This window comes from Syngnathoides biaculeatus, chromosome 2 (assembly GCF_019802595.1).
Source record: "Syngnathoides biaculeatus isolate LvHL_M chromosome 2, ASM1980259v1, whole genome shotgun sequence".
Classification (NCBI taxonomy): Eukaryota; Metazoa; Chordata; class Actinopteri; order Syngnathiformes; family Syngnathidae; genus Syngnathoides; species Syngnathoides biaculeatus.
The window spans coordinates 15,596,818-15,621,343 of record NC_084641.1 but is presented as its reverse complement, the minus strand read 5'-3'; positions in this window follow the sequence as shown (position 1 = coordinate 15,621,343).

Here is a 24,526-nt window from a genome sequence, read left to right as displayed (position 1 = left end):
GAATTTTCTGCATTTCACTTTTTTTGCACTCCACATATTTTGGCTTGACAAATTTCTAAAATGTTGGGATTATTGCCAATGATATCTTCTTCTTTTCCTTTTGGCTTGTCCCATTAGGGGGTCAGCAAAGCAGCTCATCCTATTTCATGGAAGCCTATCTCCAGCATCTTCATGTCTAACACCAAGTGCGCTCATTTATTCACTCTATCTTCTCTATGGTCTTCCTCTAACTGTGTTGACTGGCAACTCCATCCCCATCACACTTCTACCAACATAACATACTACTCAGACTCATCTGTCACAAACCACACCTGAGAGCTTCTTCAAATTGTTCCAATCTGATTGGAGCCGTTTGTACACTTCTGTATCCAACTCACGATTGCTCTGGACAGTGACGCCAGGTATTTGAAGTCCTCAACACTTGCTATCTCTTCTCCATCAAGCCTCACTCTTCCCCCTCAAACCCTCTCATTCATGCCGTATATTCTTTTTTACTCAGGCTAATCCTCTTTCCTCTCCATTCCAGTGTGTGCATCCATCTTTCTAATTGTTCTCCCACCGGATCTCTACTTTTACTGCAGATCACAATGTCATCTGCAAACATCATGGTTCAGGGGAATTTCAGTCTAACGTCATCTGTTAGCCTATCAATTCACCACTGCAAAAGGAAGGAGCTTATGGATGATCCCTGATGCAGTCCCATCTCCACCTTAAACTCTTCTTTCACACCTCACCACTGTTGTGCACACTACTGTTCAACAGTGTTCCTTCCTCCGCTTCCACCCCATGGTTCTCAGTTCTGCCTTTGTCTTCCTAATCTTCCTCCCCACTACCAGAGTCATCTCACACACTGGCATTCTATACCGTCCAGGCAGACTTTCCCCTATCACGACCTTATGGTCAGTAACCTCCTTCAGATTACATCATCTAAATAAGATGTAATCCATCTGCGTGCTTTGACCACAACTCTTGTACATCACCCTATGTTCCTACGTCATCTGGAAGAAAGTATTCACTACAACCATTTCCATCCTTTTTATAAGGTCTAGCAACATCTGTCCTTTCAAGTTCCATCCTGGACGCTGTACTTACTCATCAATTCTTCATCATTCCCGTTTCCTTCACCAATGCTAGGCGGTCAACCCATCATAACCTTTACAATCTGCACAAATCACGACTGTCTTATGCTGAATGCTCAGAAGTACTGCGTCAAGCTCCTTCCAAAATTTCTCTTTCACCGCTAGTCTATATCCTACTTGTGTAACCACTAATTATCCATCCATCCATTTTCTTCCCCGCTTATCCTCCCGAGGGTCATGGGGAGTGCTGGAGCCTATCCCAGTTGTCAACGGGCAGGAGGCAGGGTAAACCCTGAACTGGTTACCAGCCAATCACAGGGCAGGTTGAGACAAACAGTCGCACTCACAATCACACATAGGGGCAATTTAGAGTGTCCAAAGAATGTTGCATATTTTTGGAATGTGGGAGGAAACCGGAGTGCCCGAAGAAATGCTGGCACGGGGAGAACATGCAAAAACCAACGTTAATATTTGGAACAGGAGCCTTTGTTTGCATTTGGTTTTCTCAGGTGTTCAAATACTTATTTGGAGCTGTATCACACAAATAAATTGATGAAAAAAATCCTACATTGTGATTTCTGAATTTTTATTTTTAGATTATCTCTCTCACAGTGGACATGCAACTACGATGAAAACTTCAGACCCCTCCATGATTTCTAAGTGGGAGAACTTGCAGCAAAAAGTTACCAGTAATGTAGTAATTCCAGAATAATATATTTTTTCTGACAATTGTGCAAAATGATGGTGAACCCTCTTGTAATTCGAGCTGTTTCAAATGACTAACGGAACAATAGTTTGGTACAATGACCATTGGAAAGGCGCTAAGACTTCAAGAAATGTATGCAGTGTAAAGTGAATAGTGAAGAAGAAGTAGTGAAATAATGCAAATGCTGCAAATACTTCTTCAGCACATGAGTGGTCGGTACTTGTCAACAACAGCTATACAAGTAATGCAGCGTGGCAAGACTACTACACTGAGTGCAGTATTAATGCATAATTGGCCCAACAGAGATGTGACAACAATTTCAAGACAAAATTGGCACCATCTTACAATGTACTGTAATTGTAAATTAACTGTTTAAGAAGGTGAGGGCAGGAAGGAAAAGGCTGTTGCAATGTTTGCATTGATTGATAGTGTCTACCTGAGGGAAGGAGCTGGAAGAGGTGGTGAGCGGGATGTGGAAGGTCCAAGAGGATTTTGCATGCTCTTGTCTTAGTTCTGGCAGAATACAAGTCCTCAAGAGTTGGTAGGAGAGTGATGGCAAACTTTTCAGCAGCTGTGATTGTCTGTTGCAGTCGGAATTTGTACTTTTTTGTAGCAGCACCGAACCAGAATGTGATGAATGAACACAGGACTCATGCAATGTCTGCTGTGTAGAACAACCTCAATACCTCTTGTTGTTCGCCATGCCTCTTCATAAGCGGTAGGAAGTACATCCTGTGCTGGGGATGGAATTAATGTTAGTCTCCCACTTTAGGTCCAGGGAGACAGTCGTTGCCAGGAACCTGAAGGTCTCGACAGTTGACAAAAGGCCAATGGACAGCGTGATGGGCAGCTGTGGCGAAGGAGGCCTCATGAAGTCCACAATCATACGGTCTTGAGCGTGTTCAGCTCCACCTTGTCGGCTGCTCCACAGCTCCAGTCACTCCACTTCCTGTCGATACGCAGACTCATCATCATCTTTAATGAGGCCCGTGTCCATCGTATCATCTGTAAACTTGAGAAGTTTGATAATCGGGTGAGTTGAGGTGCAGTTATTCGTGTTGAGAGAAGAGCAGCGGCCAGAAGAAACAAATTTGGGGTACCCCGGTGCTCATGGTGCATGTAGATGAGAGGGTGTCCTCCAGCCTCACTTGCTGTGTCCTGCCCATCAGGAAGCTATAAATCCACTGGCAGACGGCAGGTGAGACATTGAGTTGGAGAAGCTTGGAGGAGAAGGAAGATGGTGTTGAATGCAGACCTGAAGTTCATAAACCACATCCTCGCGTAGGTCGCAGAGTTGTGGAGGCCTTCTAGGATTAAGTGCAATCCCCTGTTGACTGTGTCATCTTGTTTATCTTGTTTGCTAGGCAAACTGCAGTAGATCCATCATGTCAACCAACTCCCAAATGTTTGTCATAGTCTCAACATTCAAAGTTCCCACATTCAGTTATTGGCGCTCTGCTTTCCTCTTCTCTTTCTGCCTAATAACGTACTTTCCAGCTCGCCTTCATCTTCGAAGCCAAAGATATAAATGAAGATATTCTGATATATATATATTACTGTCATGTGTCAAATCACCTATTGTTTTTAAATGATATCAGAGACAAGAGGTAAATCTCCATGCGAAATAAATATTTTTCATTTTCAACCTCATGGATGGTAGACTCTGTGCAAACATTATCGCAGTGTTTTGACACACAAGAGTGTCTAGGATCCATGAGTAGCTCTCTCTAATGCCCAACTAAAGATAAGAGGCCTGTGTATTTTTGGCAGTTGGTAAATGAAATATGTGCAAAGTCATGTGAGTGAAACAGACATCAGAAACAGGAAATTCCAAGTCTGTTAATTTTCAAAATAAAGCATAGTGTCAGTATTGGATCTTAGAGCAAAGCTCATGACAGGATCCTTTTTCTACGAAATTACCCGAGTGCTTTGGCAGTGAATTTGAGTCAAAAGAACGTAAAGGAAATGGCTTAAAATATAGTGAAAAGTGGTTGCTTTACTTTGATCGTCACCATTTGAAATTTAAATCATGATTTTAAATTGTGCTTGCAGAGAGTCACTGATGGTGTAGTTGTACACACGGCTGGCTTTGGTGCAGGCAGCGGGGGATCCATTCCCGTTCAGTGATGTTGTCAATATCTGCCCTGCGACTGGCTGGCAACCATTTCTGGGTGTAGTCTGCCTTCAGCCAAAGTTAGCTGGGATAGGCTCCAGCTCTCTCCCCGGATACAAATGTAGAGGGGTTGCGTTAGGAAGGGCATTCGGCGTAAAAACTGTGCCAAAACAAATATGAGCGTTCATCTGAGATGACACGCAGTGGCGACCACTAACAGCACAGGCCGAAAGAAATGCATGCAATTGTGCTTGCAGTTGAAAAGACCTGGGATTAGCCACTCTAGCCTACTTATCATACACTGAGGCTAGAAACAATTTTCCTTTCAAAGCTAGCAAGAGTGCTTACTTGGAAAACGGGGGAAATTCTTCTGTCTACTGCACAGAGTTGCACTTTTAAGAACAACTATGCAGGGTGGTTGTTCATAGGCTGAGAATATTATGAGTCAATAAAAGCACTAGCATTATGATGAGCACCTGCTGATCGGACCTGAACTGATGGGATCTGGCCAGGCGCAGCCTGAAGAAGTTATGTGGGTCCCATGGTTCCACAACCGTGGTTGTGGCTAAGGCAGTGTTTGTACCAGATCCCAGGGACAAGGTAGAGTCGGGTCACCTCAAGACATATGTTAGGCTTCCCAACCTTCTAAGAAGGGTTGCACTGTATTCAACTCTGGAGTTGCCACCAGTGAAAGTGGACAAGTATGATTTATTCATGTCCCCCCAGCTCAGTGTCTGTACATTGTGAATCATCCAAGTGTAGGGCCAAAAAGCTTTCATTTGCCTTCAGGTGGGGGGGATGACTATTGTTCGTGTTTGTACCCAAAAACAAATAAATACAACAATAATATCCATCCATCCATTTTCTGAGCCGCTTATCCTCACAAGGGTCACAAGAGTGCTGGAGCCAATCCCAGCTATCATCGGGCAGGAGGTGGGGTACATCCTGAACTGTTTGCCAGCCAATTGCAGTGAAATAATAATAATAAAATAACTTATGAGAACCCAGACTTTTTAAATCCTGTAATGAAGAGCACTCCTGCTGAAAACACCCGCATCCTGCTGGGGGACTTCCTGTGCATCTAGGTCAGTGAGACCTAAAAGGACGTGGTAAGGAGGAATGCTAAAGTAGTGTATGGGTCCAATGGAGACATCCAGTCGAGCTCCCTGTCAGAAGGGTCTCAACTGTTGTGTCTTGCGGGTCAAAAGTGACCTATTATCATGTTTAGCTATAGAAAAAAACACCTTAAACTATCTTTTGCCAACTTGAAATTCAATGGCTTTACCTAAAGGGACCCCATCATTAGAAAAAGTGATCCCTCACATCACACAACCTCCAAAACAAAGCAAAAAACAATGTGAGACCTAACAATAACAAATTCAGTATATAGAGGATATAAAAGGTACCCCAAATTGAAGGACCCTCGGTTGGATCCTTGCTGTAGCCATGAGTAAACGTTTCCCTGTCCAACAGGTCCTGAATGAGATATTTTCAGGCGCTCAAGAGGAACAAAATGATGAAGATGTACAGTATCTGAAGAGGAAGATGGGATAGGAATACAACCCAAAGGATGATTCATCTTCAGATGAAGCAGAAGAGGAATTCCCTCGTGCTGACTGTGAGACTGTCAAACGAATGTCAAAGAATACCAAAATTGCATTGACTTGATCAAATCCAGACAGCAACCAGGGAAAAACAGCCGCACCAAACATCGTAAGGATGACTCCAGGGTCAACAATGTATTCAGGTGTCCATGTCCATGACATTTCGTCCACCTCTCTCTCATCATACCAGTCATCAAAAAAAAAAAAAATCACTCTGGAGAATACAAATTTGGAGGGTTACCGGAAATGTGGAGAAAAACTAATCAACAATAACTAATCTCCCAAAAGGGGGTGTTGAAAACCACTGGCTTATGAGGTCATTTCACCTTGTGGCTGAGCTCATAACTCAAATTGTGAGTGAGAAGCAGTGAGCTGGACAGATTTTGTGGCATTCTCTGTCATTATTATTACATTCTCTATATTATATTCTCATTATATAAATTCTCTGCTTCAACATCTGGGATTAGAGTAAAGTAGAGTATCTGAAATGTAACTACTAGACGTTAACTAAACTAAAGAGATGTTATGGTCTTTGTTACAAGCTATTGAAGCATTTAGTTTGACCTTTAAGGTAAAATTCTTACTTGCTTTTCACTATAGATTTCAGAAGGAACAAATGAAAAAAAAACCTTTGCAGGCACTATTTTTGTATGAACAACTGGGTTGTTGACTCCCTCTCCCAATTCAAATGACAATAGTGATTGACTTGTTCTTGTTTGCGTTGGGTTATCACCAGCTGGAAGGAACACCTGCTGTCACAACTGTGCCCTACCAGCTATCTTGCAGTAACATTTCTATGTCCACCTGCTTAACCAGAACAATTTTTTAAACCAATATGCATCAGCAATATGATGATTTCTATTGTGTACCTGTATTTGCATTATAGTTGTGTAGTTTCGTGTATCAGCTTCATCTCCACACAAGGACCAGTTAAAACATTTCACCTTCTACCACACTCTGCTTCACAGAGTCTTTGCTTAGTGAATGCATCCCTTACGGCGTGTTACAACTGCCCGGCTTCCACCGTCATCAAGCTGACCATGACACGGAGCTCTCGGAGAAAACAAAAGGTGATGGGATATGCTTTTACATCAATGAAAAATGGTGTACTGGTGTCACAAAGCTCAGCATACTCTGTAGCCCATACTTCACTGCGCAAATGTGTTTCCTTTCTTTATACTTGGCAGTTTTTACATTTCACCCCTGGCTAAAGGATTCTTTATACTCCCACGCTCACGCAGCTGACAGCACGAGCATTGCCTCATGTGACAGACACATTGGGCCACAGAGCCTCTACGAAGCCCCTATGCATCACTTGACATGCACACGGCACATATTGTTGCTGCACCCAAAATGCCGCGGTGATCATCTGTCATGTTTGGTCCATTTTAGTCACATGCTGTGATGATGTATTCAGCTTTCCCCTTCCATCCACCTACCACCAACGCCGCTGCCTTCTTGATCGATTTTTTAGAATAACAAAACATATCATGTGGTCAGCTAAGTCCATTTGCTCGACCAGACACTGTTCCAAGGTTGCCATTGTTGTTGCTTTGTTCCTTGTTACGGAAAGGAAAGTAAAAACGGATACTGGAAAGGGCCAAAAAATGCAGAGGAAACTACTACTACTCTGAACTGTCCTAACCAACGCATTATTAGCAGTGGGGGTTTCTAGATAGATCCTCTCTCTGTTCCTCTTTTTTCTTTACATTAATGACTCCACCTCAACACACCAAGCTGCCAAACTCCTGATGTGTAAAGACAACACCACAGTCATTGGCCTCATCAAAGAAGGTGATGAATCAACGTATCGACAGGCAGTGGAGCAGCTGGAGCTGAACACAGTCAAGATTGTAGAGATGATGGTGGACTTAGGAAACATCCTCACCACAATTGCCCCTCATGCCAATCATTCTGTGTCAACCTTTGATACCTTCAGGTTTCTGGGAATTACAGTCTCTCAGGACCTAAAACGGGAGACCAACATCAAAGTCATCCTGCCAAACCCCAGCAAAGGATGCACTTTCTGCAGCTGCTGAGGACTTGCATGCTGCTACAACAAGAGCATGGCAATCCCTCTTCGTAATACGAGCCCAAAGTAAGCCACTCATTTAAGTCACAGGCAGAGCAGAGCTTCAACACTGTCTGTCCACTATAATGATTTAACTTTTGAGTGCCCGGGTTATTTGCTGTATATTTCTAGAATTTATGATGGGCTTTAAATGGTATATGAAAATAAAATGATTCCATAATTGAGGAAGACATTTTCAATAATCCATCTCCTTTGTATCTGTTGCTGATGATGATAGTGGATTAAGATTTAAGAGGATTTAGGACTGTTAATAGTGTTATTCCCATCATTTCATGGCATAGTCTGATTAGTTTGTGTACTCATTCACTGTCAGCAATTGTAGCGTCAGCATGAAGCAAACTTGTCTTAATTTTTGACACTGCTTGGTATTTGCAACTCGTCAATGACCGCATAGCGGCTATATCATTAACTTACCGTGTACTCCTGTCTCACTGTGAGATGGATGCATCACCACCATTTCTGAGCTATGATGTCAGATTCTTCCCATGCGAGCACTTTTGCACATGATGGCGAAAAGTGTAGTATAGAACAGGCTTGGCATAGTACTGTTTAATTGGACAGGGTTGTTTCCTAAGCAACTTTTCAAAGAAGTGAGTTAATATGGTTAACAAAAAAAATTACAGTATTTGTCAGTTACGTAACAACGAAAACATTTCTTTAATGATTATTATATTTATAATTATCCATCAATTTTCCGAGCTACTTATCTTCACAAGCGTCGCGGGACTGCTGGAGCTTATCCCAGCTAGCAACAGGCAAAAGTCGGGGTACACCCTGAACTGGTTGCCAGAACAATTGCAGGGCACATGGAGACAGACAACAGTCGCACTCACAATCACACGTAGGGGCAATCTCGATTTGCCAATGAATGCATGTTTTTGGGATGTGGGAGGAAACTGGTTTGCCCGGAGAAAACCCACGCAGGGACTAAAAAAAAATAAATAAATACTTTCACAGGCGCCAGAAAGACCACATTCCCAACTAAGTCCGTCATGCAGAAATAAGTCCACGTTCACTCAAAATGTGACTAGTTCATGAACTTTCATTCACTGAAGTCGTTCGGGTACAACACTGTGAATAGAATGCTTAAATCGAGTTGGAAAAGAATTTGGAAGAGAAGAATGTGTCATACCCCATCGTTTGTTAAGATCGCAGTTTTTCATCCTGTGCTTCATGTTTTTATGCCTGCGGTTATTTTCGAGTGTTTCCTCTTGTTTTAGAAGCTTCAATGTATGCTCTTGATTTTCATCATTTGTCCTGTTTAATTAGATTGCACTTACCCAATCCTTTGACATATCCTCTTCTGTCATGTCCTGAACCACCCATTGTCAGATGTCTGTTTTATGTTACTCAAGTCACTGCTTTTATTTCTTGCCTTTCCTGAGTATATTTTTAGCTTTGCTGCTGAGAACTTGTGTTTAACTTCATGTTAATTTTTTAGATTTGTCTTTCCTGCTTCACTGTGATGTTTTATTACTCCCGCGAGAGACCTGTTTCCAATGTTGTAGTGATTTTTGGTTGCAAACAAATGCTGGCATAAGGATAATTGCCTGACAGCTGAAGCAAGATCAGAAGATATCCTCATGAGGGTAATGGTAACAAAATGAAACAAAAGTAGATATTAGAACTTTACACAGTATAGTGAACCCAGGCTCAGGAGGGGTTAGAAACTGTTAGCAATTAGCAAACCTCCGCTCGTAATTATTAGGACTACCACTCATGTTCTAGGGAAGACACACCCCACTGCAACATGATTGGCTCCTGCCTCACAGGTAGGACAACACACACAGATGCTACGTGATAAAATAAAACCTAAGCGGTGGAACGGTGGAATGACTGGTTAGATTGTCTCCCTCACAGTTCTGAGGACCAGGGTTGAAATCTCGACTCCAGCTGTGTGGAAGATTTCATGTTCTCACCGTGCCTGTGTGGGTTTTCTCCGGCAACTCCTCCCACATCCCAAAAATATGCATTCATTGAAGACTCTAAATTGCCCAGAGGTATGATTGTGAGTGTGAATGGTTGTTTGTTTCTATGTGCTACTGTCCTGTACTGTACTGTATTGTACTGTTCTATTGGCAACAAGTTCAGGGTGTACCCCGCCTACTATCCGAAAATAGGTGGGATAGGCCCCAGCACTCCCGCGACCCTTGTGAAGATAAGCGACTCAGAAAATGGATGGATAGATACAAACAAGTTTGTTATGGTTAGGTTTAGGGCTAGGGTTAGCGTGGTTTAGGATGGGTTACATTCCTATTAACACTGCCACATACTTCAGAATTAGAATCAATCTGATTTATTGGTCAAGAATGTAAACAACACACAAGGTTTTTGTCTCTGGTATCTGTAGCCACCCGAGTACGGCAAACATGTTGAGTACACAGACAGTCAATTGACTGAGTACATTTTTTTTTTTTTAACTCACAGTTTGCCAAGTATGTGGAGTCTAACATTTAGAGCAGTGAGAATGCCGATTTAAATGGCATTCCTGTGCAATTACCTCTGGGCAAAGGGTGTCAAGACTTGGACTTCAAGGAGTGTATGCAGTTTAAAGGGACATGTCATGTGATAGTCTTGGAAAATGTAAATTGTGCAAATGTTACAGCTACTCCTCAATCAATTGTGCAAGTGGTGCAGATGCTACTCGGGTAGGAGAGGCTAGTATTGGTCAACAACATGTGGAGATGATGCAAAATGGTCAGACTACCACAGTGAGTACACAAATCTATAATACATAATGCTAATTGACCCAGCAGGATGTGACAAACTCAAGGGAGAAAATTGGCAGCTTGTTGCAGATGAATTTTACGTTAGTTGTTCAAGAATTTCATTCAATTTCATCATTTCAAGGGAAGAACCGGTTTGAATGCCCATTAGTTTTGGTTTGGATTGTTCAGTAGCGCCTATCCGAGGGAAGGAGCTGGAGGAGCTGGTGGCCATGAAGTGGAAGGTCCAATAGGATCCTGCCGGCTCTTGTCCTCGTTCAGATGGTGCGCAAGTCCTCAGGCGCGGGTAGGGCGGGGGCAACAATCCATTCAGCAGTTTTGATTGTCCGTTGCAGTAGCAGTTTGTTGTTGGGGTTTTTTTTTTGGTCTAGCCCAAACCTGATTATGATGGATACACAGTACTGATTCAATGACCGCTGTGCAGAACTGTCTCAGTAACTCTCGTGGCAGGCCGTGCTTCCTCAGAACCCACAGGAAGTACATCCTTTGCTGGGCTTTTTTGAGGATGGAGCTGATCTTTGTCTTACACTTCAGGTCCTGTGACAGTGTAATTCCCAGGAACTTTAAGGTCTCGACGGTTGACAAGACAATTGGACAGCGTGAGGGGTAGCTGTGGTGAAGGATGCATACTGAAGTCCACATACATCTCACACAGTCTTTAGTGCATACAGCTCCAACTTGTCGGCCACACCAAAACTCCAGTCTCTCCTCTTCCCGTCGATGCGCAGAGTTGTTGCAGTCTTTAATGATCCCGATTACTGTGTATCATCTACAAATTTCAATAGTCTGACACACGGGTGTGTAAAGGTGCAGTCGTTGTAGAGTGAGAAGAGCAGCAGGGAGAGGACACAACATTGGGGTGCCCTGGTGCTGATGGTGTGCTTGGGTTACATGGTGTCCCCCGGCCTCACCTGCTGTGTCCTGCCCATCAGCAAGTTGTAGATCCACTGGCAGATATCAGGCAAGAAGCAGTGCTGGAGAAGCTTGGAGGAGAGGAGTTTGGAGATGATGGTGTTGAATGCAGAGCTTAAGTCCATGAACAGGAGCCTCGCGTAGGTTCCCACACTGTCCTGGTGTTCAAGGATGAGGCACGAAACCATGTTGACCGCATCATATGCAGACCTAGTAGCTCGGTAAGATAACTGCCGTGGGTCCAGCCAGGGACCTGTGACACTTTTGAGGTGGTTCAAAACAAAGTGTTCAAAGGATTTCACAGATGTTATGGCAAGGCAGTCTGCGCAGTGGAAACAGCTTTGAAGTTCTATTTTTGCCTCATTGGTCCGCTTTTTCACTGATTTTACCGAAGACTTTGCACATTTAAATTCTTCCCTGTATGTAGGTATTAAGTACAATAAGCAGTGATCAGAGGAGCATAGGGCAGTGCGAGGAATGGCACACTGTGCATTATTCACTAAGGTATAGCAGTGGTCTAAAGTCTTAATTTTCCTGGTCAAATAGTTGATTTGTTGCTTACACTTTGAGAGTTCGTGGATTTAGCTTTAGTTTACCTTTGTTAAAATGTGGAATAATGAGGGCTGAGTCTGGATATTTTTTTTTTCTCAATCTCATTTACTTGTTCAGTAAGTGTTAGCAGTGCTGTATTCATGCTATCTTGAGGCAGAATTTAGACACTGACAAATATGAACGAGGTAAACTCACATAGCGATTAAAATGCCTTGCAGTTCAAGAACAGCGACTCTAAAAGCCGGCTGCAGTGTCTCCTGAGCTGCCTGACATCCATGCACCATTTTTCATTGCTGTAGAAGCATTTTCCACCGCCTTTTGTTTTCCTCGGCAATCTGTATCCTCTCTTACGAAGTCTCAATTGGACCCCAGCACGAGTCCCCCTGTGGCGTCGTCGCCTCCATGCTCCAGAGACCGCAGTCGCTGCTCCAGTGAATAATTAAAGAGAAAAAAATTTGCAAGAGTTGTTGGAAAAAAAAGTCTAGGGAAGACTCCTTGATGGTTAGCAAGTCATCCCATGTGTACTTCAGTCCAGAGGCGACCAAAAAAACACAAAAACATAGACAATACTATGGAGCACCATACCAAGGCGACAACACTATTAGGCAATATCTCGTATCTTTTACTGTCTGTAAGCAGTAGAGTGTTTTACCAGGGGACGGCACCCAATCATAATGCAGTAGCCTGTGTCCTGCAGGCAGTATAATAACAATGGAGGAAGGCTTGTCATTTGACAACATGGTAGACAACTGGTTTGTATATCCGTCTCACAGTTCTGAGGACCTGGATACAAATCCGGCCTCACCTGTGTGGCGTTTGCATTTTCTCCCCATGCCTGCATAGGTTTTCTCCAATTACTCTGGTTTTCTCCCACATCCCCAAAACATGCATGTTAGGTTAATTGAAGACTCTAAATTGCCCGTAGGTGTGAATGTGAATGTTGACGATTGGTTGCTTGTATGTGCCCCGGCATTGCCTGGCGAGAAGTTCAGGGTGTACTCTGCCTCTTGCCTAAAGATAGCTTGGAGAAGCTCCAGCGCACCCGGGACCCTAGTGAGGATAAGCAGTACGGCAAATAGATAAATGGACGCCTTTTCCTGCCTACAAGAGTGGGATTCCTAATAATGCATAATTGATGGAAACACAGCAAAGTTACTAATTGCCTTTAAGTACCACAAGATGGAGGCAAAACCTTTTTCTTATTTGAAAAATCTATGGCCTGACCGAATGAAGCTCCTCCACATAGTTCAACATAGTTGCATGGCACCAAGATACCAATTGACCAAAGCAATGTTTGTTTTGACATGGTCTTAGCCTCAACAAAAAAAATGACAAAAGATTACCTTTTCTTAACAAAACAAAACAAAAAAAAAAAGTGATATGGCAAATACTCAAATACAGTGAAGAAAATGAGTATTTGAACATCCTGCTATATTGCAAGTTGGTGTGGCCGGCACAACTTGGAGCTGTATGCACTAAAGACTGTAGAGATGTTTGTGGACTTCCGGAGGGATCCTTCCCAACAGCTACCCATCACACAGTCCAATTGTCTTGTCAACCGTCGAGACCTTAAAATTCCTGGGAATTACACTGTCACAGGACCTGAAGTGGAAGACAAAGATCAGCTCCATCCTCAAAAAAGCCCAGCAAAGGATGTACAGTGAAGAAAATAAGTATTTGAACACCCTGCTATATGCAAGTTCTCCCACTTAGAAATCATGGAGGGGTCTGAAATTTTCATCATAGGTGCATGTCCACTGTGAGAGAGATGATGTAAAAAGAAAAATCCAGAAATCACAAGGTATGATTTTTTTAACAATTTATTTGTGTGGTACAGCTGCAAATAAGTATTTGAACACCTGGGAAAACCAATATTAATATTTGGTACAGTCGACTTTGTTTGCAATTACAGAGGTCAAACAAAAGTTTCCTGTAGTTGTTCACCAGGTTTGCACACACTGCAGGAGGGATTTTGGCCCACCCCTCCACACAGATCTTCTCTAGATCAGACAGGTTTCTGGGATGTCGCTGAGAAACATGGAGTTTCAGCTCCCTCCAAATATTTTCGATTGGATTTAGGTCTGGAGACTGTCTAGGCTACGCCAGAACCTTTATATTCTTCTTACAGAGCCATTCCTCGGTTTTGCTGGCTGTGTGCTTCGGGTCATTGTCATGTTGAAAGACCCAGCAACGACCCATCTTCAATGCTCTGACTGAGGGAAAGAGGTTGTTCCCCAAAATCTCACAATACATGGCCCCGGTCATCCTCTCCTTAATACAGTGCAGTCGTCCTGTCCCATGTCCAAAACAACACCCCCAAAGCATGATGCTGCCACCATCATACCCATACTTCACAGCAGGGATGGTGTTCTTGGGATGGAACTCATCATTCGTCTCCTCCAACCACAGTTAGTGGAATTATGACCAAAAAGTTCAATTTTGGTCTCATCTGACCACAAACATTTCTCCCATTTCTCCCTCGGTATCATCCAAAGGGTCATTGGCAAAATTAAGATGGGCCTTGAGATGTGCTGGTTTAAGCAGGGGAACCTTCTGTGCCAGACATGATTTCAAACCATGACGTCTTAGTGTATTACCAACAGTCACCTTGGAAACAGTGGTCCCAGCTCTGTTCAGGTCATTGACCAAGTCCTGTGGTGAAGTTCTGGGGTGATTCCTCACCTTTCTAAGGATCATTGAGACACCACGAGGTGATATCTTGCATGGGGCTCCACTCCGATTGAGATTGACCGTCACCTTTAACTTCTTCCATTTTCTAATGATTGCTCCAACAGTGGACCTTTTTTCACCAAGCAGCTTGGCAATTTCTCCGTAGCCCTTTCCAGCCTTGTGGAGTTGTACAATTTTGTGTCCGGTGTCTTTGGACAGCTTTTTGGTCTTGGCCGTGTTACAAGTTTGAGTCTTATTGATTGTATCGGGTGGACGAGTGTCTTTATGCAGCTAACGACCTCACACAAATGCATCTGATTCAGGATAATACATGAGTGGAGGTGGACTTTTAAAGGCGCACTAACAGGTCTTTGAGGATCAGAGTTGTAGCTGATAGACAGGTGTTCAAATACTTATTTGCAGCTGTATCACACAAATAAATCGTAAAAAAAAATCATACATTGTTATTTCTGGATTTTCTTTTTATATTATCTCTCTAACAGTGGATATGCACCTATGATGAAAATTTCAGACCCCTCCATGATTTCTAAGTGGGAGAACTTGCAATATAGCAGGGTGTTCAAATACATATTTTCTTCACTGTATATAGACGTTCACTGTAATTCATAGACCTGAAGAAAATGGGTATGACTCAGTTTGTCTGGCTGGTGGTTTCAAAACTACAGCAAAAGATAGTTAACTAACGGCATTAATGATTTTAAGAAAGCAGTTTCCCACATAATGCATATACTTTCCATACTATTCCTCTACAGTCACATTATGTTCATTTCAACAGGTTCAGAGTGAATAATCAGCCACATTTGGTGATGCACATAGAGCGCTGTCAGTTCCATTCAGCTGGCTGGCGCTTCCCATGTGAGTGACACACAGGAGCCTGGCCCACTTCTCCTCACCGAGAGACCATTTATGGGCATTGTGACTGGGAAAGGACATGCATAAAACAAGGCTTCACTCCTGGGATTAGTGTGTGGACTGGAAGCACACGGAATTCACTGACACAGAAAGCCTCTTATGAAACAAGGGAGAGCAACGGCAGAAGAGGCTGGCCGCATGGACCATGACACATCTAACAATGGTTGGAATGTAATTGAAAGTAAAGACACTTTATGGAAAAAGTCTAAACATTTTCGACAGACATTACGTTTGAGGACCAAGTGTCGATTTATGAATAAGTCAGCCATAAGTAGAGCAGCCCTATGGGGCACAAACCACTGCAATCTGTAGCCCGGTCCCAAGCCCGGATAAATGCAGAGGGTTGCGTCAGGAAGGGCATCCGGCGTAAAAACTGTGCCAAACAAATATGAGCGTTCATCTAAAGAATCCCAGACCGGATCGGTCGTGGCCCGGGTTAACTACACCCGCCCGCCCCTGGCACTGCTAACCTGCAGGGCGTCGGTGGAAATTCAGCTACTGTGGGTCGAAGACAAAGAATGGATAGGCTGACACATGAGGTTAGACTGGAATCCCCTTGGACCATGATATTGTGATATGCAGTGAAAGCAGGGAGCATGCAGAGGAATAATTAGATTGAGACATGCACTGGAAAGTAGAGGAATGAAGATTGGCCGAAGTAAAACAGAATATATGTGTGTGAATGAGAAAAGTGGAGGGGGAAGAGTGAAGATACAGGGAGAAGAGATAGTGAGGGTGAACAACTTCAAATATTTAGGGTCAACAATCCAGAGCAAAGGTGAGTGTGGTAAGGAAGTGAAGGAACGGGTACAAGCGGGGTGGAACAGCTGGCGGAAGGTGTCTGGTGTGTTATGTGACAGAAGAGTCTCTGCTAGGTTGAAGGGCAAAGTTTACAAAACAGTGGTGAGGCCGGCCATGATGTACGGATTAGAGACAGTGGCACTGAAGAAACAACAGGAAGCTGAACTGGAGGTGGCAGAAATGAAGATGTTGAGGTTCTCGCTCGGAGTGACCAGGTTGGATAGGATTAGAAATGAGCTCATTAGAGGGACAGCCAAAGTTGGATGTTTTGCTGACAAGATTCAAGAGAGCAAACTTCGATGGTTTGGACATGTACAGAGGCGAGAGAGTGAGTATATTGGTGGTAGGGTGCTGAGGATGGAGCTGCCAGGCAAAAGGGCGAGAGGAAGACCAAAGAGAAGGTTTATGGATGTGGTGAGGGAAGACATGAGGGCAGTTGGGGTTAGAGAGGAAGATGCAGGAGATAGGCTAAGATGGCAAAAGATGCCATCGTCAGAAGAAAAAGAGGAATGCACAGAGCCTACAACTGAGTGTAGGGACTTTGAATGTTGGGACTATGACAGGAAAAGCTCAGGAGTTGGTTGACATGATGATTAGGAGAAAGGTTGATATTCTGTGCATCCAAGAGAGCAGGTGGAAAAGTAGTAAGGCTAGAAGTTTAGGAGCAGGGTTTAAATTATTCTACCACGGAGTAGATGGGAAGAGAAATGGAGTAGGGGTTATTTGAAAGGAAGAGCTGGCTAAGAATGTCTTGGAGGTGAAAAGAGTATCAGATCGAGTGATGAGACTAAAATTTGAAATTGAGGGTGTTATGTATAATGTGGTTAGCGGCTATGCCCCACAGGTAGGATATGACCTAGAGTTGAAAGAGAAATTCTGGAGAAGACAAAGGTAGAGCAGAGAACCAGGTGGTGGAAGCTGAGAAAGGAAGAATGTTGTGCGACCTTTTGGAAAGAGGTAAGACAGGCTCTCGATGGACAGCAGAAGCTCCCGGAAGACTGGACAACGACAGCCAAGGTAATCAGAGAGAGAGGCAGGAGAGTACTTGCAGGCCGAAAGGAAAAGAAGAAGAAGAAGAAGTAGAGCTTCTTCCATAGTGCATGATTTGGACCATCTCAGATGGAATATGGACAATCGTTGGGAAATCGGGCCATACACCTCACATACAAAGCGATGTCAAAAACCATCGCACAGGTTTGACTCTTACAGATGGTATGATTGCTGGAGGTAAACCAAGCAGACTAAAAGACCACCAAGTGACGTAAACATCACTACAATGCATCACAACCACTCTCAACAGCGTGGAATACAAAAGCGATGAGGAGAAACAGAAAAAGACATGTTCGAGGTGGACTTCTACAGAGGCAGAAAGCTCTCAAAAGTTATAGCACACTTACAACAGCTATATCATCTTCGACAACATTGGCATATCACAAATTGCCACCTTACCCCGGCCTATTTCTAGTTATTTATTTTCTTTACAATACACACAAAGACAAGGTCAAATATACACTACGACGAGGAAAATTCAGCTTTTATCTGAAATTTCATTATCAACCGTGAATGCACTATAATCAAATATTTGGCTTTTTCGGAATTAAAGGAATGTATCAATGTATTTATATATTACCGCTTTTAATTGTGATGCACTCACTGTAAAAAAAAAAAAAAAAAACAATTCATTACAAAATGAAAAGCCAACATAGCGATTAATAAAATAAAGTACTGTAGCAAGAATAATATAACCTGTCCAACACTGATTCAAAATCATTCTTCTGTAGTGCAACTATAGCCCTTGGCTGTCTTTGCCAAATCTTATTTTAATGACCCTTTTTCACAGTAGTCATTTTGAAAGCGTGCAACAGTAAATAAGAGGAAAGACAAGGCTTCAACATGAATGTTGGACTGGATCCCAGATGACTTAACGGGAGTAGGAGGGCACACAGGACTGATCGCCAGTCAATCACAGGCCTGACACATTGAGACAATCAATCAAACTCACGTTCACACCTCTGAATCGCTAATAACAACATAGTGGTGTGATACTGTAATGAGACTAGCGCTATAAAATTAACCCTGATCCTAAAGGACAGCCAGGAAACATTGCATGTTCTAGTCAGCATTTATTGGTTCCTCTACTGTATCAGTATTCAAATGCTGAATATAAATTGCATGAACTTTACTTTCTGCATCAGTTTTTTTCCCCCATTCTATAATTGCTATGTGACAAAGTTTACAGCCTTAAAATGTCAAGTCCCCACGGGAGAGTGAAACTGTTGCTTTCTTGGGTTTGTAAAAAATGTTAAAGTTGCCCAAATGCGGAATAATTTGTCCGTCCAACCACTGGGGAACCTGCCTGTCCCTGCTCGAGCATACACATGCACACTACTTTGACGTACTGATTTACGGTAGGGGTTGTACAGACCGGTCGATTTGTGAACTTAACTATCCCACTATGATTTTGAGTGTGACATCGATTAGTCACTAAGGACCTGGCTTGAGAAGGCAGAGCTACTTGCTGAGTGCACGGAATTTGTCACCTTAATTGATTAAAATGTACTTTTACAGGTTGTCACAAAAGTCACCGATTGTAATTAATCACCGCCATTTATGGCCGTCAACGCTGCCACAGCACATAGTACACTTCACAATATCTATGGCAAGTTTCACAATGGCAACTGCCACCGCTGATGAAAATTACCCAATTCCTATACTAGCGGTCCTTTCAAGCAAAGCGGTGGAAAGTTTATGCAGAGGGCTGTGCTTAGCTCAGTTCAGTGGATGCTCCAACTAGTGATAAAACTGATTTCACGTTGTTGATTATGATTCTGGAAATGGCTTGCGTTAAACAGCAAGGCCAACATTGAGACTTGCACCAAATGGCCTTAAAGGGTGGCTGTTACATCCATAGTTCAATCTGTTCTGCCAAAGTGTTTGTGTATGTTAATCTGTGTGTGCTGAACCTGGACCGGGATGTGCTGTCAATTCTGACTGCTCCTCCCTGATTGGTGATCCTTGTCCCCAACTCGACTTACCAATCAGTCCTCAGGAAGACAGCCAGATAGATGAGTGGATCCAAGGAATCTGTTCCATGCAGCAGTTTCCTTCTTGCCTTTCATCCTGGCTGCCTGTTGTTTAATGTGCCCAGTCAGTCTCTGCACCACTCATTTGTCGATACTGCTGTCTTTGTTGTTGAACTGCAAATGAGTTGAAAATTGGAATTTAGTGTTGCTCACACTAAACAGACTTAGAGTAACAGTGTGACAGAAAGAGTAACTGTGTTGTGGAGGCACGGTACACAACTGGTTAGCACATATCGCTTCACAATTTTGAGGCCCAAGTTCAAATCCAGCCTTGCATTTTCCCCCTGTGCCTGTGTGTGTTTTCTCAACGTTTGGCCCAAATCCCCAAAACATGCATTCTAGGTTAAATAAAGAATCTAAATTGCCCATAGGTGTGGGTGTGAATGTGAGTGCTAATAGTTGTTTGTTTAAATGTGCACCGTGTGATTGGCTGGTGACCAGTTCAGGGTGTAACCCATTTCTCGGCCAGAGTTACCTGGGACAGGGAGAATAGAGAATAGAGTTGATGAGCCATTATTAAGACATTAACTACTGATACTAATGACGATGACTAATCTATGACGACTAATCTATGATGACTAATAATACATATATATATAAACAGTGAAGAAAATAAGTATTTGAACACTCTGTTATATTGCATGTATTCTCACGTAGAAATCATGGAGGGGTCTGAAATTTTCATCGTAGGTGCATGTCCACTGTGAGAGAGATATTCTAAAAAGAAAAATCCAGAAATCACAATGTAAGATTTTTTTAACGATTTATTTGTGTGATACAGCTGCAAATAAGTTTTTGCTTTCGTGGGTTTCCTCCCAGCAGTCCGGTTTCCTCCCACATCCCAAAAACATGCAACATTAATTGGATACTCTAAATTACCCCTAGGTGTGAGTGTGTGTGAGTGCGGCTGTTTGTCTTGATGTGCCCTGCGATTGGCTGGCAACCAGTCCAGGGTGTACCCTGCCTCCTGCCCGTTGACAGCTGGGATAGGCTCCAGAAATCCCTGCAACCCTTGCGAGTATGAGCGGCTAAGAAAATGGATGGATGGATGGATGGATGGATGGATGGATGGATGGATGGATGGATGGATGGATGGATGGATGGATGGATGGAGATATAACGGGTTTTTAAATTGTCATTGAAATCTGATAGCTCAACTGTTGCACCCAGAACAAAAACAGTGTTGATGTCATTGTATTTCAAATATTGAAAGAAAAATAAATATGACTATGTTTTGCACAAAGTAAAGCCTTTACCGTTACCCACCACAAATCTGAACAATATCTGTCCCGACATTTTTCACCACACATGCACACTGCAGTCATAGGGGCTTCAGATGAAAGGCATGAGTATCTTTGTAAGGTAAAATATCATGCTGGTGACAAATGCTACCGCCAGCCTTATGGCTAGATAGTATATAGCTATAGATTTGTCATTAGCCACCCGAAGAAATATGTGGGTCTTGTCAACTGGTTATTTGAGCCATTGGACATTTTCTTGGACTGGCTGGATGACTTTGAGCTTGAGATCAATACACCCACCACCTGCAATATGTTGCAATATCACCTTTGCGTCATCATTTGCTTAAGATAAAGGGCGCACATATTCTCCATGCAGTGTCAACTTACTCAAATCAGGTGAGGAAAAACAGGCTTGTCTTGAAGTTTAATGCTGCGTTTGAAAATTGTGGTAAATATTACAAAGACCACAGGCTGTGTAGTAACACAGAGGCAGGATCTAAATACCATCCTAGTGTGGCCTCAGATAAAAGAGAGTCGATAATCATATTTCTTGAACAAGCAGCTTTGGCGTTGAGATAAACAAAAAAATTAAATAAATACTTTATAGCTGGGAGATAGGAAGGAAGGGGTGGTAAGCAATCAAAGGAAGATGCTGAGGTAAAGTCGTAAAAGCAAGCAGAGACTCACCAACCGTGCAGTATCTCGAGTTTAAGGATAAGTATTTTATTATATTGTATCTACTGATGCAATGAGATTACTGCAGTGTAATAAATAGTCTATGCCAATAAGAATGTGGACAATCCTCATCAAAATCACCTATTTAAAGAGCTGGCTTCAGGGTGTTGGTTTTCAGTCAAAGCATTTTCCTTTGCACTTCCGAAGAGTTCCACAAAATGATACCCTCTCTAATCTCTAAAAATACATACACATTATATCACACAACTGTAGTTGGAAAAGTAGACATACAGTGCTCTAAAAAAGTATTTGCCCCCTTCCTGATTTCTGTTTTTTTTTGTTGTTGTTGTTGTTCCATATCGATCACACGCAGTTTTCCACTGATCAAACTAATTTTAATATCACTTAGAGACAACTGAAAGAAAGACAAAACGCAGTTTTAAAGTGATACTTCAATTCATTAAGGGCCTCCATTTCTGGCTAATGGCTCCGACAGTGGTTCGCTGGAACACCAAACCCTTGGAAATAGCTTTGTAACCTTTTTCCAGACTGATGGATTTCAATCACCTTTTTTCTCATTTCATGTTGAATTTCTTTGGATCGTCACATGATGGATTGGTTCTTGAGATCTTGTAGCCTACTTCCTATGTTCTCTGACAGATTCTATTTAAGCGAATTCCTGATTCAACAAGTATTGTGGTAGTCATGCTTGGGTGTTGTTTGTGAAAGTGAACACACCTTGGGGAATAAGGTCTGCAAAATACATGTTATTTATTTATTTGTTTGTCTGTTTGTTTATTTATAAGTTCCTTTAGCAATAACTGTGTCCTATATATTTTTTATCTGAGTTACTTCATGTTTATAATGAGATTTTCTCCCATTTTTGTTTTATTAGTTTGAGCACCTTGTGGAGAAGCGCTCGTTATCTGGTTGTATGCAGATAATGACAATAAAGGCTTTTTGATTTGAAACTCGTGGTTAGTCACATAGACTTCGTGATTGAACCAGGGGGGGGCAATAACTTTTTCACAGAGTGTCTGAAAGGTTTGGATGTTTTTTGGTGTGTGTCTTAATAAACAGCATTTTGTATTTCCCTGTATTGTCTCTGAGTGATATTAAAATTGGTTTGACGATTTGAAAGCTTTGTGCATGATAGTAATGCAAAAAAAAAAAAAAATCAGTAGTGGAAATATACTTTTTCATGGCACTGTATTATGAGGAGGGTGTGCTTTAATTAGGCATCTTTGCGCAAGTGCGATTAATTTGAATTCTGGATGCAAAAGGGGGACCATCTACTATTATGAAGTAATTTTCAGAATTTCCACAAGGATTCAATAACACCTCAAAAAGTTGCTAGTGAAGATTTCTTTCTTGTCACTATTTTTGGGGGAAAAAAAAAAAACTTGACGATTCGGAAAAGTCACTTTAAATAACGATAAATTTGCGTAGACGGTACCAGCGAACACCGCTTGGTTGTTGGCAACGCCTCTACCCTCATTTGACAAAGTAACAAAAGTTGGATTTACATTTGCAAACTGGTGGAAAAAATTGTGAATGGTGGAAAAAAAGCACAATTTTGAATTTAAGTTTGAATTAAATTGGTTTTTTTTGTTTGTTTTTTTTTTTTTTTGTTATGAGATTCAAGCATGTTTTTTAAGGCAAACGGAGTGTCCCGCGTTCAACTTTATCACAGACAGGACAAAACAGATAACATTTTCATGGCGACACCTCAATAAACAAGATCAGTAGTAAAATGAAAATTAGATTCACTCAGAATTTGTACCATATTTGGCCATAGTGGAAGGCACTTTTGTCAATGTTATTTTTATCACCATGATTGTAATGCAAAGTGATCAGATGCAGCAGACATATAACGCACTTGGCAATTTCTAGCTCTTTCGTCATGCCCTCAAACGGCTCTGTAATTTATTTATTTTTTTTTTTAAATCTCCACAACACTAGGAATGTTGCTTCACTTCTGCATTCAATAGTTGAAATTACATTTTAGGGGCTACTTACTTATAAGGAATGCATGACGGAGAACAAAAAGATGACTTTTGCATGGCTATGAATCGAAACAAAAAGTTCAGAAAATTATAAGCCATCTCACCCCTAATTATATTACTTTGCTGTAGTAAAAGCTTCACAATCATAATTATTTTGAATCACCCCACACTATCTAAGAAACTTCATGTTTGACTAGCCAGCTAAACCGTTAAATTAGCTTATTCGTCATTGGGAGTTTTGCCGTGATAGATGGCACTTGACATAGTGGTTGTGTCTTTAATGCAGGAGTTGAAAGCCATGGATCATCTTTTTGGAGACTTCATTGACAACATCAATCTTTAATCCAAATTGTGTAACCTTTGGAGCTTCTTCCATTGGTGTTTATGTAGGTGGCTACGTCACACTGACAAGTGGGCAACAACATGGACTGTGTTGCCAGGTTACTATGAACTGTCTCAGTTAAAATGCAGATTTCCAACTCGAAACGAGATTTATCTAGTTCAAGTCGAAGTCAAGTCTATAGGATCGAAAATATTATAAATAATACTTTTAAATAATAAATAATAATACTTTTTAAAGTATTTGGCAAACATGATGCAAGTCATAAAACTGGCAACTCGAGTCGACTCGAGCCAAGTCATTTGATTCAAGCCCCCCCATCTCCGGGAGATAGTGTGTGTGGCTAAAACGACTCAATGATGCACTTTTGGCATGAGTCACCCCTTGCCTCTGCTCTCATCAGTGGTTATCCGGCCCAATTGAGACCTGCAGTTAGCTACAGTGATGAAAATAAGTATTTGAACACGCTGCTATATTGCAAGTTCTCCCACTTAGAAATCATGGACGAGTCTGAAATTTTTATCGTAGGTGCATGTCCATTGTGCGAGAGATAATCTAAAAAGAAAAATCCAGAAATCACAATGTATGATTTCTTAATGATTTATTTGTGTGATACAGCTGCAAATAAGTATTTGAACACCTATCAGCTAGAATTCTGACCCTCAAATACTTATTTGCAGCTGTATCACACAAATAAATCGTGAAAAAAAAGTCATACATTGTGATTTCTGGATTTTTCTTTTTAGATTATCTCTCTCACATTGGACATGCACCTATGATGAAAATTTCAGACTCCTCCATGATTTCTAAGTGGGAGAACTTGTTATATAGCAGGGTGTTCAAAAACTTATTTTCTTCACTGTAGCTAGCTAGCTTCCGTTCAGATAGTCCACTGGCATGGCCCCTTTAGAGCACCTCGTTGTCAGCAGTGAGTGGGCACATCACGGAGAGCTGGGGGAAGAGTGAGGAGGGAGGAAAATGTCAGACGTGACA